General features: G+C 48.2%; 1 protein-coding gene across 2 annotated transcripts in view; it reads left to right on the plus strand.

Annotated features, from left to right (window-relative positions):
• Positions 1-14,248, plus strand: part of MAP3K5 (mitogen-activated protein kinase kinase kinase 5) — a 759,411-nt gene that overhangs the window by 191,171 nt on the left and 553,992 nt on the right. The window lies entirely within an intron of this gene.

A 14,248-nucleotide genomic window follows, 5' to 3' on the forward strand; every position in this document is an offset into this window, starting at 1 on the left:
GGGGTAAGTGTACGTGCAAGTGTGACGCAGTCCAGATATGGACCTTTTTGAACCAGTGGATATAGAGCTTCTGCAGAACACAAACCCCCTAGGGTAGATCGGTGCCAGACCAGTGTGGACAACCCCACTATGAGTCCGTTTTTCCCCATGAATTGGGCTCTTGTGCCTTAAAGACTTCCAACCAGTGCTTAATTTGTGCTTGTTGTTTCCGGTGCTGAGCACCAGCACTTATTTTTGAAGGCTGGGGCTTATTCTTCTACTTCAAGCATTTACTGCGAGCAAAAGACACATATGGGACAGACGGAGGATGGGAAAACGAAAAAGCGTCACAAAGGGAGAAAGTAGAAAGCTGCAGTAGTAAGCTGAAGGGGCAGGGAGTGGCTTTATATGGATTGAAGAGGCCCGAGATGGCTCTAAGATTACGCTGCCTCAGTATTCCATGTTCACACATTTAATTGCAGCAGCCGCGTTTTTAAGAGGAGGGCTTTGGGCACCAGCACCTTTTTATTTACAATTAAGCACTGCTTCCAACAGTATATCCCGTTCCATAGAGACTTGCGATTTACGGAGCCCCCTATACTCCTCCCAACGTCTACATCATTTTTTTTAAGGTTTCAGAGTACAGAAGTCGCACACTTGACATAGCACGACTTGATACCTCAACAAATTTTACGAGTCCCCAGGCCAGTCAGTATTCAAATACATCAGATATGTTCAATTAGATAGATTTAGAAACGCTGGCTTCTACTGCATATTAATGACTCAGGTGTGCATAGGAAATGAGGCAAATTACATGACGTTGATATAATACAGAAATACATGATAGTTCAACTATTGAATGCTGTCTAGGATAGACTCAAGCAAAGAACATTGATAGTCACAAAGACAGGACAATCCGCGACATCGCTTCTTTGAGGAAAAAGCACATTCATACAATTTATTTATAGAGAGGATGGAATAGGCTTCTATTTTGCGGTTTTTCTGAAATGAAAAAGCAGACAGCAAACGCATGCGGAAAAACTTGTTACAATTCTTTCCAATATCCCAGTTTTCTACATATCTCAGTGTTTCCCAGTTTCTACCAGTCATGCCTTGTCTCACGAGACTGATCCTTATTACACAGCGCAGCCCAGCAGCCATGTTGAACAGTTTGATGGTTGATGGAGAGGTGTGATATTGTGTATTCTGTGTGTGTTTTCTGTCAATTCCTGGTGGTTCTGATCCCCCCCCCTTGCAACTAACTAATCAATAAAAGAAGCAAATGGAGCATGACATTAATGAAATACTTAATGCTCGTGTGTCATGCGTGGTTTCTTCTCCTTGCCTGGGTAGGAGGTGGGGGGCAGCAGCATTCATTCTTCCCATAGTAAGGGAATGGATCCCAAGCCATACATAGGTCTCAGTGCTGGTATTTCTGTTTCCCTTAAGTGGGAGGATTTCTTATTTCTTATTCTGTTCTTAATAAATACCTGGTACATAGGAGCTAAGGACAAGCATGCAGCAATCAGTATTATTGTTGGTTAATTACGGGAAGTACCCTCTGCCTCCCATTGCTTGGACATAGAAGCTTATTCCATCTGCATTTTAAAGAGCTCAGGGGCCACTTCTCTTTAAGTTGTGACCCTGACCTCTTTGAGCACACCCTGAGTTCTTATTGACCAAACTCTATATTTATTAAATCACACCTGCAAAGCAGTGAATGTTTTAGGTAATACATGTCTAGCTGACAATTTCAGTGGCTAGTGTGTTAAATATCTTAGCGTGCTGAGTCACAGTACTTATTGTTGACTCTTCATTGTGTTATGTGCCAGGTGGAACAAAGTTGTTTGGTGCATGTAATAAGATGATTCCGTTTGTGGAATGTAATGGTCTAGAAAGGTCTTGAATACTGGCAAAATCCATATACCCAAACACGTTCACAGTCTTCACATTTGTCCTCCACCCTCAATGTTATCTTTAGCCCCTTGTGTTACCCCCAAAAAATCACTTTTTAATACCTAACTGGCCCTTTCTGGTCATTATCTCAGCTCTCCCCCAAACCCTTTTAGGTCGAGTCTAGAAGCGAGCGCAAGCTGTATGGTTGCAAAACAACTATTGCATCTTTCCAAAATCTTGCAGTGGGTTTCAAACCCACCTGTTACTTACCGCTGGTTGGCGTTAGTGTCACCAGGGCCACTGCAATCATGCGGCAGGAGAGGGCCAAATTATGTAGCAGGGTTGAGTAAATCATGCTGCTAGCAAATGCAAATTATGCTGCATAATGCAGCACATTTTGTAATAGTATTGCTCCAATATTATGTCATTTTTAGGTCGAGCGTTAGCATTCGGCCTGCTGTATACTAAAGTATACAACAGAGTGTGTTCCAGTGTTTTGATTTGTTAGTTGCAGTGTCCTTCAAAAATCCTTGCTTGCTAGTGGTCAGTTCTGCCTCTTTGTCCTGCCTTTTTTCACTTTGGGAGCAGCACAAAGTACTGTGTAATTACGCTATGTGCTGTTTATCTCTTCTGTAAGAGACTTTTTTTTGGCATTTGCCTTTTTCACCTCAACAGTGTGGGTGCTGGTTCACTCCCTTCTCCCCACCAGCTCCCTCTGCAAACATAATAAAAACAGAGGGGGGCTTTTCCAGGGCCAGCTCACCCTTGCTCTCTTCCTTTTGTTATTTTCAGTCTGTGTGGCAATAAAAGCCCAGTCAGTAATTTACAATGCTATGAGCTGTAACTCGAGCAAACATGAGACTATTGCATTCCAAATGCTTGTTAGACTTGGTAACCTTCTGGTCATTTGGCTGCACCTCAATAGGCCCATTTTAACACCCAAGTTAGCAACAAGCAACAGAAAGGTAATCATTCCCAGCTTTGCAAAGGGCCTTCCACTGTGTGGCAACACTTGTTGCAGCATTTATAGTAACATTTGAACCGTTTGAGATAGAAACAAAATATTTTTTTGTTAAAAGTCTACAGAGTATGTGGCAGATGATGGATTAAGTGGCAAATCTATAATTATGTGAAAATCACTGCAGCCGCACAATCGCATAATTCTAGTGGGCCTGATTGTCTCTCTAATTTGCTTGCTTGCTTATTCAATAACTTGCTTCGTCCATCCTGTGCTTAACCCTTCTCTGGGGCATAGCATCTTTACTTGTGTCCTTCCATTGATTCTGTTAATTAATGCGTTTTTTCTTTATGCTTAACTACCCCACAAGAGTGCACATGTTCTTCAGATGTCTCCCTCGTGCTTCCCTCTCCCTCTACATGTAGCCCTCTCTCAGCCATCTGCTTTTCTCCCCATGCACTGCACTCTCTTATATCCTTCTGCTTTAGCACTCTGCGAGTGCCCGTGTTTTCCAGCTGTCTCTCTTATGTGCTTTTTCTCTTCCATTCTCTGGTTGGTGTTGCACTGTCTCCCCTGCGCACTTCTGTGGGGTTATCTCCTTCTTGTCTACCCTCTGTCCTCCATCTGCTGCTTCCCCCCCCAATACTCACACCCCCAACACCCAAACATTTGCGCTTTTGTGGTAAAAAAAATAATTACTGATAAATGCTGTGTCCTCCAATTTGGATTGGTAGACAAACAAATAAAGTAAAAGGCTCCTGCTTTGTTCTGCTGCAATTGGCAAAGATAATAGGTCTCAAAGGCACGATTTTCGGCCATTTGCCAGTGCTTATTTTCGTACATTTTGTTAGCTAATTACTCTCTTTTTTTTTTAACCTTTAGGTCAATAGAGCAGAAACCAGACTTATGTGGGGGCCTCGGTCAGCCCTGCCTTTGCCAGCACTTGTATTTGTGTCCTTGCCAATAATGTCAATTGTGTGCTATGCATGTATGCATTGGTATGCAGTGCAAGCCTAACTGGGAAGCAATGAAGCCTAGTACGTTACATCTGGGAGCTCGGAGAGAGTTCATCAAGTGCGGATTATACAAATAAAATTCACACGTTACACTTTTTAGGCACAGTGAAAATAAGTGATTGCCAGAATCGCCAAATCCTGGGCCTAGGTCTGAGGCCAGGATTCAAACCTGTATCTCAGGTTCCAAGGTCGGCAGCTCAGGCCACTTCTCTTCCGCTTGTAAAGCTATTATAATTACTGTAAGGAAATGCCTCCTTGGCATGGTTGCCCCCTGACTTTTTGCCTTTGCTGATGCTATGTTTACAATTGAAAGTGTGCTGAGGCCTGCTAACCAGGCCCCAGCACCAGTGTTCTTTCCCTAACCTGTACCTTTGTATCCACAATTGGCAGACCCTGGCATCCAGATAAGTCCCTTGTAACTGGTACTTCTAGTACCAAGGGCCCTGATGCCAAGGAAGGTCTCTAAGGGCTGCAGCATGTCTTATGCCACCCTGGAGACCTCTCACTCAGCACAGACACACTGCTTGCCAGCTTGTGTGTGCTAGTGAGGACAAAACGAGTAAGTCGACATGGCACTCCCCTCAGGGTGCCGTGCCAGCCTCTCACTGCCTATGCAGTATAGGTAAGACACCCCTCTAGCAGGCCTTACAGCCCTAAGGCAGGGTGCACTATACCATAGGTGAGGGTACCAGTGCATGAGCATGGTACCCCTACAGTGTCTAAACAAAACCTTAGACATTGTAAGTGCAGGGTAGCCATAAGAGTATATGGTCTGGGAGTTTGTCAAACACGAACTCCACAGCACCATAATGGCTACACTGAAAACTGGGAAGTTTGGTATCAAACTTCTCAGCACAATAAATGCACACTGATGCCAGTGTACATTTTTATACACCCCAGAGGGCACCTTAGAGGTGCCCCCTGAAACTTAACCGACTGTCTGTGTAGGCTGACTAGTTCCAGCAGCCTGCCACACCAGAGACATGTTGCTGGCCCCATGGGGAGAGTGCCTTTGTCACTCTGAGACCAGTAACAAAGCCTGCACTGGGTGGAGATGCTAACACCTCCCCCAGGCAGGAGCTGTGACACCTGGCGGTGAGCCTCAAAGGCTCACCCCTTTGTCACAGCCCAGCAGGGCACTCCAGCTTAGTGGAGTTGCCCGCCCCCTCCGGCCACGGCCCCCACTTTTGGCGGCAAGGCTGGGGGGAACAAAGAAAGCAACAAGGAGGAGTCACTGGCCAGTCAGGACAGCCCCTAAGGTGTCCTGAGCTGAGGTGACTCTGACTTTTAGAAATCCTCCATCTTGCAGATGGAGGATTCCCCCAATAGGGTTAGGATTGTGACCCCGTCCCCTTGGGAGGAGGCACAACGAGGGTGTACCCACCCTCAGGGCTAGTAGCCATTGGCTACTAACCCCCCAGACCTAAACACGCCCTTAAATTTAGTATTTAAGGGCTGCCCTGAACCCTAGAAAATTAGATTCCTGCAACTACAAGAAGAAGGACTGCCTAGCTGAAAACCCCTGCAGAGGAAGACCAGAAGACGACAACTGCCTTGGCTCCAGAAACTCACCGGCCTGTCTCCTGCCTTCCAAAGATCCTGCTCCAGCGACGCCTTCCAAAGGGACCAGCGACCTCGACATCCTCTGAGGACTGCCCCTGCTTCGAAAAGACAAGAAACTCCCGAGGACAGCGGACCTGCTCCAAGAAAGGCTGCAACTTTGTTTCCAGCAGCCTTGAAAGAACCCTGCAAGCTCCCCGCAAGAAGCGTGAGACTTGCAACACTGCACCCGGCGACCCCGACTCGGCTGGTGGAGATCCAACACCTCAGGAGGGACCCCAGGACTACTCTGATACTGTGAGTACCAAAACCTGTCCCCCCTGAGCCCCCACAGCGCCGCCTGCAGAGGGAATCCCGAGGCTTCCCCTGACCGCGACTCTTTGAATCCAAAGTCCCGACGCCTGGGAGAGACCCTGCACCCGCAGCCCCCAGGACCTGAAGGACCGGACTTTCACTGGAGAAGTGACCCCCAGGAGTCCCTCTCCCTTGCCCAAGTGGAGGTTTCCCCGAGGAACCCCCCCCTTGCCTGCCTTTAGCGCTGAAGAGATCCCGAGATCTACCATAGACTAACACTACGAACCCGACGCTTGTTTCTACACTGCACCCGGCCGCCCCCGCGCTGCTGAGGGTGAAATTTCTGTGTGGGCTTGTGTCCCCCCCAGTGCCCTACAAAACCCCCCTGGTCTGCCCTCCGAAGACGCGGGTACTTACCTGCAAGCAGACCGGAACCGGGGCACCCCCTTCTCTCCATTCTAGCCTATGTGTTTTGGGCACCACTTTGAACTCTGCACCTGACCGGCCCTGAGCTGCTGGTGTGGTGACTTTGGGGTTGCTCTGAACCCCCAACGGTGGGCTACCTTGGACCAAGAACTGAACCCTGTAAGTGTCTTACTTACCTGGTAAAACTAACAAAAACTTACCTCCCCCAGGAACTGTGAAAATTGCACTAAGTGTCCACTTTTAAAACAGCTATTTGTCAATAACTTGAAAAGTATACATGCAATTTTTATGATTTAAAGTTCCTAAAGTACTTACCTGCAATACCTTTCAAATGAGATATTACATGTAGAATTTGAACCTGTGGTTCTTAAAATAAACTAAGAAAAGATATTTTTCTATACAAAAACCTATTGGCTGGATTTGTCTCTGAGTGTGTGTACCTCATTTATTGTCTATGTGTATGTACAACAAATGCTTAACACTACTCCTTGGATAAGCCTACTGCTCGACCACACTACCACAAAATAGAGCATTAGTATTATCTCTTTTTACCACTATTTTACCTCTAAGGGGAACCCTTGGACTCTGTGCATGCTATTCCTTACTTTGAAATAGCACATACAGAGCCAACTTCCTACATTGGTGGATCAGCGGTGGGGTACAAGACTTTGCATTTGCTGGACTACTCAGCCAATACCTGATCACACGACAAATTCCAAAATTGTCATTAGAAATTGATTTTTGCAATTTGAAAAGTTTTCTAAATTCTTAAAAGACCTGCTAGGGCCTTGTGTTAGATCCTGTTTAGCATTTCTTTTAGAGTTTAAAAGTTTGTAAAAGTTTGAATTAGATTCTAGAACCAGTTGTAGATTCTTAAAAAGTATTCCAACTTTTAGAAGCAAAATGTCTAGCACAGATGTGACTGTGGTGGAACTCGACACCACACCTTACCTCCATCTTAAGATGAGGGAGCTAAGGTCACTCTGTAAAATAAAGAAAATAACAATGGGCCCCAAACCTACCAAAATACAGCTCCAGGAGCTTTTGGCAGAGTTTGAAAAGGCCAACCCCTCTGAGGGTGGCAACTCAGAGGAAGAGGATAGTGATTTGGAGGAAAATTCCCCCCTACCAATCCTATCTAGGGAGAACAGGGTCCCTCAAACCCTGACTCCAAAAATAATAGTCAGAGATGCTGGTTCCCTCACAGGAGAGACCAACTCCTCTGAAATCACTGAGGATAGCCCCAGTGAAGAGGACATCCAGTTAGCCAGGATGGCCAAAAGATTGGCTTTGGAAAGACAGATCCTAGCCATAGAGAGGGAAAGACAAGAGATGGGCCTAGGACCCATCAATGGTGGCAGCAACATAAATCGGGTCAGAGATTCTCCTGACATGTTGAAAATCCCTAAAGGGATTGTAACTAAATATGAAGATGGTGATGACATCACCAAATGGTTCACAGCTTTTGAGAGGGCTTGTGTAACCAGAAAAGTGAACAGATCTCACTGGGGTGCTCTCCTTTGGGAAATGTTCACAGGAAAGTGTAGGGATAGACTCCTCACACTCTCTGGACAAGATGCAGAATCTTATGACCTCATGAAGGGTACCCTGATTGAGGGCTTTGGATTCTCCACTGAGGAGTATAGGATTAGATTCAGGGGGGCTCAAAAATCCTCGAGCCAGACCTGGGTTGACTTTGTAGACTACTCAGTAAAAACACTAGATGGTTGGATTCAAGGCAGTGGTGTAAGTAATTATGATGGGCTGTACAATTTATTTGTAAAAGAACACCTGTTAAGTAATTGTTTCAATGATAAACTGCATCAGCATCTGGTAGACCTAGGACCAATTTCTCCCCAAGAATTGGGAAAGAAGGCGGACCATTGGGTCAAGACTAGGGTGTCCAAAACTTCCACAGGGGGTGACCAAAAGAAAGGGGTCACAAAACCTCCCCAGGGGAAAGGTGGTGAGACAGCCAAAAATAAAAATAGTCAAGAGTCTTCTAAAGGCCCCCAAAAACCTGCACAGGAGGGTGGGCCCAGAGCCTCTTCACAAACCAATCCTGGGTACAAGGGTAAAAACTTTGATCCCAAAAAGGCCTGGTGTCGAAACTGTAGTCAGTCTGGACACCAAACTGGAGACAAGGCCTGTCCCAAGAAAGGTTCCACTCCAAACTCCCATCCAGGTAACACTGGTATGGCTAGTCTCCAAGTGGGATCAACAGTGTGCCCAGAGCAAATCAGGGTCCACACTGAAGCTACTCTAGTTTCTGAGGGTGGGGTGGATTTAGCCACACTAGCTGTCTGGCCGCCTAACATGCAAAAATACAGACAGCAACTCTTAATTAATGGGACTAGAATAGAGGGCCTGAGGGATACAGGTGCCAGTGTCACCATGGTGACAGAGAAACTGGTTTCCCCTGGCCAATACCTGACTGGAAAAACTTACACAGTCACCAACGCTGACAATCAGAGAAAAGTACATCCCATGGCAATGGTTACTTTAGAATGGGGAGGGGTCAATGGCCTGAAACAGGTGGTGGTCTCCTCAAATATCCCAGTGGACTGTCTGCTTGGAAATGACCTGGAGTCCTCAGCATGGGCTGAGGTAGAACTAAAAACCCATGCAGCAATGCTGGGTATCCCTGAACTGGTGTGTGTGAAAACAAGAGCACAATGCAAGGCACAGGGTGAAAAAGTAGAGCTGGAGTCTGGAAAAATAGCCCAGCCTACCAAGAGAACAGGAAAGTCAGTTGGGAAACCAACTGCAACACAGCAAAAGAAAGGGAACCTCTCTTCTCAGGAAGAAGTTCTGCCCTCTGAGGGAACTGAGCCTTTGGAGCTTGAACCTTATCAGGTTGAGCTCTTAGGCCCAGGGGGACCCTCAAGGGAGGAGCTGTGTAAGGGACAAGAAACCTGTCCCTCTCTTGAAGGCCTTAGGCAGCAAGCTGCTGAAGAGTCCAAAGGCAAGAAAAATGGAACACATAGGGTCTATTGGGAAGATGGACTCCTGTATACTGAGGCCAGAGACCCCAAACCTGGTGCCACTAGGAGAGTGGTAGTGCCTCAGCTGTTCAGAGAGTTCATCCTAACATTGGCCCATGACATTCCCCTTGCTGGACATTTGGGACAAACCAAGACGTGGGAGAGGTTAGTCAACCACTTCTACTGGCCCAATATGTCCAACATGGTTAAGGAGTTTTGCCTCTCCTGCCCCACCTGTCAAGCCAGTGGTAAGACAGGTGGGCATCCAAGGGCCCCCCTCATCCCACTTCCAGTGGTGGGGGTTCCCTTTGAAAGAGTGGGTGTGGACATAGTTGGTACACTAGAACCTCCCACAGCCTCAGGAAATATGTATATCCTGGTAGTAGTGGATCATGCTACCAGGTATCCTGAAGCTATTCCCCTTAGGTCGACTACTGCCCCTGCAGTAGCCAAGGCCCTCATTGGTATCTTTACCAGAGTGGGTTTCCCTAAGGAGGTGGTGTCTGACAGAGGTACCAACTTCATGTCAGCATACCTAAAACACATGTGGAATGAGTGTGGAGTGACTTATAAATTCACTACACCATACCATCCACAAACTAATGGCTTAGTTGAGAGATTCAACAAGACATTAAAGGGCATGATCATGGGGCTCCCAGAAAAACTCAAAAGGAGATGGGATGTCCTCCTGCCATGTCTGCTTTTCGCTTACAGGGAGGTACCACAGAAGGGAGTAGGATTCTCACCCTTTGAACTTCTGTTTGGTCATCCTGTAAGGGGACCACTTGCTCTTGTTAAAGAAGGCTGGGAGAGACCTCTCCATGAGCCTAAACAGGACATAGTGGACTATGTACTTGGCCTTCGCTCTAGAATGGCAGAGTACATGGAAAAGGCAACCAAAAACCTTGAGGCCAGCCAACAGCTCCAGAAGTTTTGGTATGACCAAAAGGCTGCACTGGTTGAGTTCCAACCAGGGCAGAAAGTCTGGGTTCTGGAGCCTGTGGCTCCCAGGGCACTCCAGGACAAATGGAGTGGCCCTTACCCAGTGCTAGAAAGGAAGAGTCAGGTCACCTACCTGGTGGACCTGGGCACAAGCCGGAGCCCCAAGAGGGTGATCCATGTGAACCGCCTTAAGCTCTTCCATGACAGGGCTGATGTGAATCTGTTGATGGTAACAGATGAGGATCAGGAGGCAGAGAGTGAACCTCTCCCTGATCTTCTGTCATCAGACCCAAAAGATGGCACAGTAGATGGAGTGATCTACTCAGACACCCTCTCTGGCCAACAGCAAGCTGATTGTAGGAGAGTCTTACAACAGTTTCCTGAACTCTTCTCCTTAACCCCTGGTCAGACACACCTGTGTACCCATGATGTGGACACAGGAGACAGCATGCCTGTCAAAAACAAAATCTTTAGACAGTCTGACCATGTTAAGGAAAGCATCAAGGTGGAAGTCCACAAGATGCTGGAATTGGGAGTAATTGAGCGCTCTGACAGCCCCTGGGCTAGCTCAGTGGTCTTAGTCCCCAAACCTCACACCAAAGATGGAAAGAAAGAGATGAGGTTTTGTGTGGACTACAGAGGGCTCAATTCTGTCACCAAGACAGATGCTCATCCAATTCCAAGAGCTGATGAGCTCATAGACAAATTAGGTGCTGCCAAATTCTTAAGTACCTTTGACTTGACAGCAGGGTACTGGCAAATAAAAATGGCACCTGGAGCAAAAGAGAAAACAGCATTCTCCACACCTGATGGGCATTATCAGTTTACTGTTATGCCCTTTGGTTTAAAGAATGCCCCTGCCACCTTCCAAAGGTTGGTGAATCAAGTCCTTGCTGGCTTGGAGTCCTTTAGCACAGCTTATCTTGATGATATTGCTGTCTTTAGCTCCACCTGGCAGGATCACCTGGTCCACCTGAAGAAGGTTTTGAAGGCTCTGCAATCTGCAGGCCTCTCTATCAAGGCATCCAAATGCCAGATAGGGCAGGGAACTGTGGTTTACTTGGGCCACCTTGTAGTGGAGGCCAAGTTCAGCCACTCCAACCCAAGATCCAGACTATTCTGGACTGGGTAGCTCCAAAAACCCAGACTCAAGTCAGGGCATTCCTTGGCTTGACTGGGTATTACAGGAGGTTTGTGAAGGGATATGGATCCATTGTGACAGCCCTCACTGAACTCACCTCCAAGAAAATGCCCAAGAAAGTGAACTGGACTGTGGAATGCCAACAGGCCTTTGACACCCTGAGACAAGCATTGTGCTCAGCACCAGTTCTAAAAGCTCCAGATTATTCTAAGCAGTTCATTGTGCAGACTGATGCCTCTGAACATGGGATAGGGGCAGTTTTGTCCCAAACAAATGATGATGGCCTTGACCAGCCTGTTGCTTTCATTAGCAGGAGGTTACTCCCCAGGGAGCAGCGTTGGAGTGCCATTGAGAGGGAGGCCTTTGCTGTGGTTTGGTCCCTGAAGAAGCTGAGACCATACCTCTTTGGGACTCACTTCCTAGTTCAAACTGACCACAGACCTCTCAAATGGCTGATGCAAATGAAAGGTGAAAATCCTAAACTGTTGAGGTGGTCCATCTCCCTACAGGGAATGGACTTTATAGTGGAACACAGACCTGGGACTGCCCATGCCAATGCAGATGGCCTTTCCAGGTTCTTCCACTTAGAAAATGAAGACTCTCTTGGGAAAGGTTAGTCTCATCCTCTTTCGTTTGGGGGGGGGGTTGTGTAAGGAAATGCCTCCTTGGCATGGTTGCCCCCTGACTTTTTGCCTTTGCTGATGCTATGTTTACAATTGAAAGTGTGCTGAGGCCTGCTAACCAGGCCCCAGCACCAGTGTTCTTTCCCTAACCTGTACTTTTGTATCCACAATTGGCAGACCCTGGCATCCAGATAAGTCCCTTGTAACTGGTACTTCTAGTACCAAGGGCCCTGATGCCAAGGAAGGTCTCTAAGGGCTGCAGCATGTCTTATGCCACCCTGGAGACCTCTCACTCAGCACAGACACACTGCTTGCCAGCTTGTGTGTGCTAGTGAGGACAAAACGAGTAAGTCGACATGGCACTCCCCTCAGGGTGCCATGCCAGCCTCTCACTGCCTATGCAGTATAGGTAAGACACCCCTCTAGCAGGCCTTACAGCCCTAAGGCAGGGTGCACTATACCATAGGTGAGGGTACCAGTGCATGAGCATGGTACCCCTACAGTGTCTAAACAAAACCTTAGACATTGTAAGTGCAGGGTAGCCATAAGAGTATATGGTCTGGGAGTTTGTCAAACACGAACTCCACAGCACCATAATGGCTACACTGAAAACTGGGAAGTTTGGTATCAAACTTCTCAGCACAATAAATGCACACTGATGCCAGTGTACATTTTTATACACCCCAGAGGGCACCTTAGAGGTGCCCCCTGAAACTTAACCGACTGTCTGTGTAGGCTGACTAGTTCCAGCAGCCTGCCACACCAGAGACATGTTGCTGGCCCCATGGGGAGAGTGCCTTTGTCACTCTGAGACCAGTAACAAAGCCTGCACTGGGTGGAGATGCTAACACCTCCCCCAGGCAGGAGCTGTGACACCTGGCGGTGAGCCTCAAAGGCTCACCCCTTTGTCACAGCCCAGCAGGGCACTCCAGCTTAGTGGAGTTGCCCGCCCCCTCCGGCCACGGCCCCCACTTTTGCCGGCAAGGCTGGGGGGAACAAAGAAAGCAACAAGGAGGAGTCACTGGCCAGTCAGGACAGCCCCTAAGGTGTCCTGAGCTGAGGTGACTCTGACTTTTAGAAATCCTCCATCTTGCAGATGGAGGATTCCCCCAATAGGGTTAGGATTGTGACCCCGTCCCCTTGGGAGGAGGCACAACGAGGGTGTACCCACCCTCAGGGCTAGTAGCCATTGGCTACTAACCCCCCAGACCTAAACACGCCCTTAAATTTAGTATTTAAGGGCTGCCCTGAACCCTAGAAAATTAGATTCCTGCAACTACAAGAAGAAGGACTGCCTAGCTGAAAACCCCTGCAGAGGAAGACCAGAAGACGACAACTGCCTTGGCTCCAGAAACTCACCGGCCTGTCTCCTGCCTTCCAAAGATCCTGCTCCAGCGACGCCTTCCAAAGGGACCAGCGACCTCGACATCCTCTGAGGACTGCCCCTGCTTCGAAAAGACAAGAAACTCCCGAGGACAGCGGACCTGCTCCAAGAAAGGCTGCAACTTTGTTTCCAGCAGCCTTGAAAGAACCCTGCAAGCTCCCCGCAAGAAGCGTGAGACTTGCAACACTGCACCCGGCGACCCCGACTCGGCTGGTGGAGATCCAACACCTCAGGAGGGACCCCAGGACTACTCTGATACTGTGAGTACCAAAACCTGTCCCCCCTGAGCCCCCACAGCGCCGCCTGCAGAGGGAATCCCGAGGCTTCCCCTGACCGCGACTCTTTGAATCCAAAGTCCCGACGCCTGGGAGAGACCCTGCACCCGCAGCCCCCAGGACCTGAAGGACCGGACTTTCACTGGAGAAGTGACCCCCAGGAGTCCCTCTCCCTTGCCCAAGTGGAGGTTTCCCCGAGGAACCCCCCCCTTGCCTGCCTTTAGCGCTGAAGAGATCCCGAGATCTCCCATAGACTAACACTACGAACCCGACGCTTGTTTCTACACTGCACCCGGCCGCCCCCGCGCTGCTGAGGGTGAAATTTCTGTGTGGGCTTGTGTCCCCCCCGGTGCCCTACAAAACCCCCCTGGTCTGCCCTCCGAAGACGCGGGTACTTACCTGCAAGCAGACCGGAACCGGGGCACCCCCTTCTCTCCATTCTAGCCTATGTGTTTTGGGCACCACTTTGAACTCTGCACCTGACCGGCCCTGAGCTGCTGGTGTGGTGACTTTGGGGTTGCTCTGAACCCCCAACGGTGGGCTACCTTGGACCAAGAACTGAACCCTGTAAGTGTCTTACTTACCTGGTAAAACTAACAAAAACTTACCTCCCCCAGGAACTGTGAAAATTGCACTGTGTCCACTTTTAAAACAGCTATTTGTCAATAACTTGAAAAGTATACATGCAATTTTTATGATTTAAAGTTCCTAAAGTACTTACCTGCAATACCTTTCAAATGAGATATTACATGTAGAATTTGAACCTGTGG

Source organism: Pleurodeles waltl, chromosome 5 (assembly GCF_031143425.1).
Source record: "Pleurodeles waltl isolate 20211129_DDA chromosome 5, aPleWal1.hap1.20221129, whole genome shotgun sequence".
NCBI classification, from domain to species: Eukaryota; Metazoa; Chordata; class Amphibia; order Caudata; family Salamandridae; genus Pleurodeles; species Pleurodeles waltl.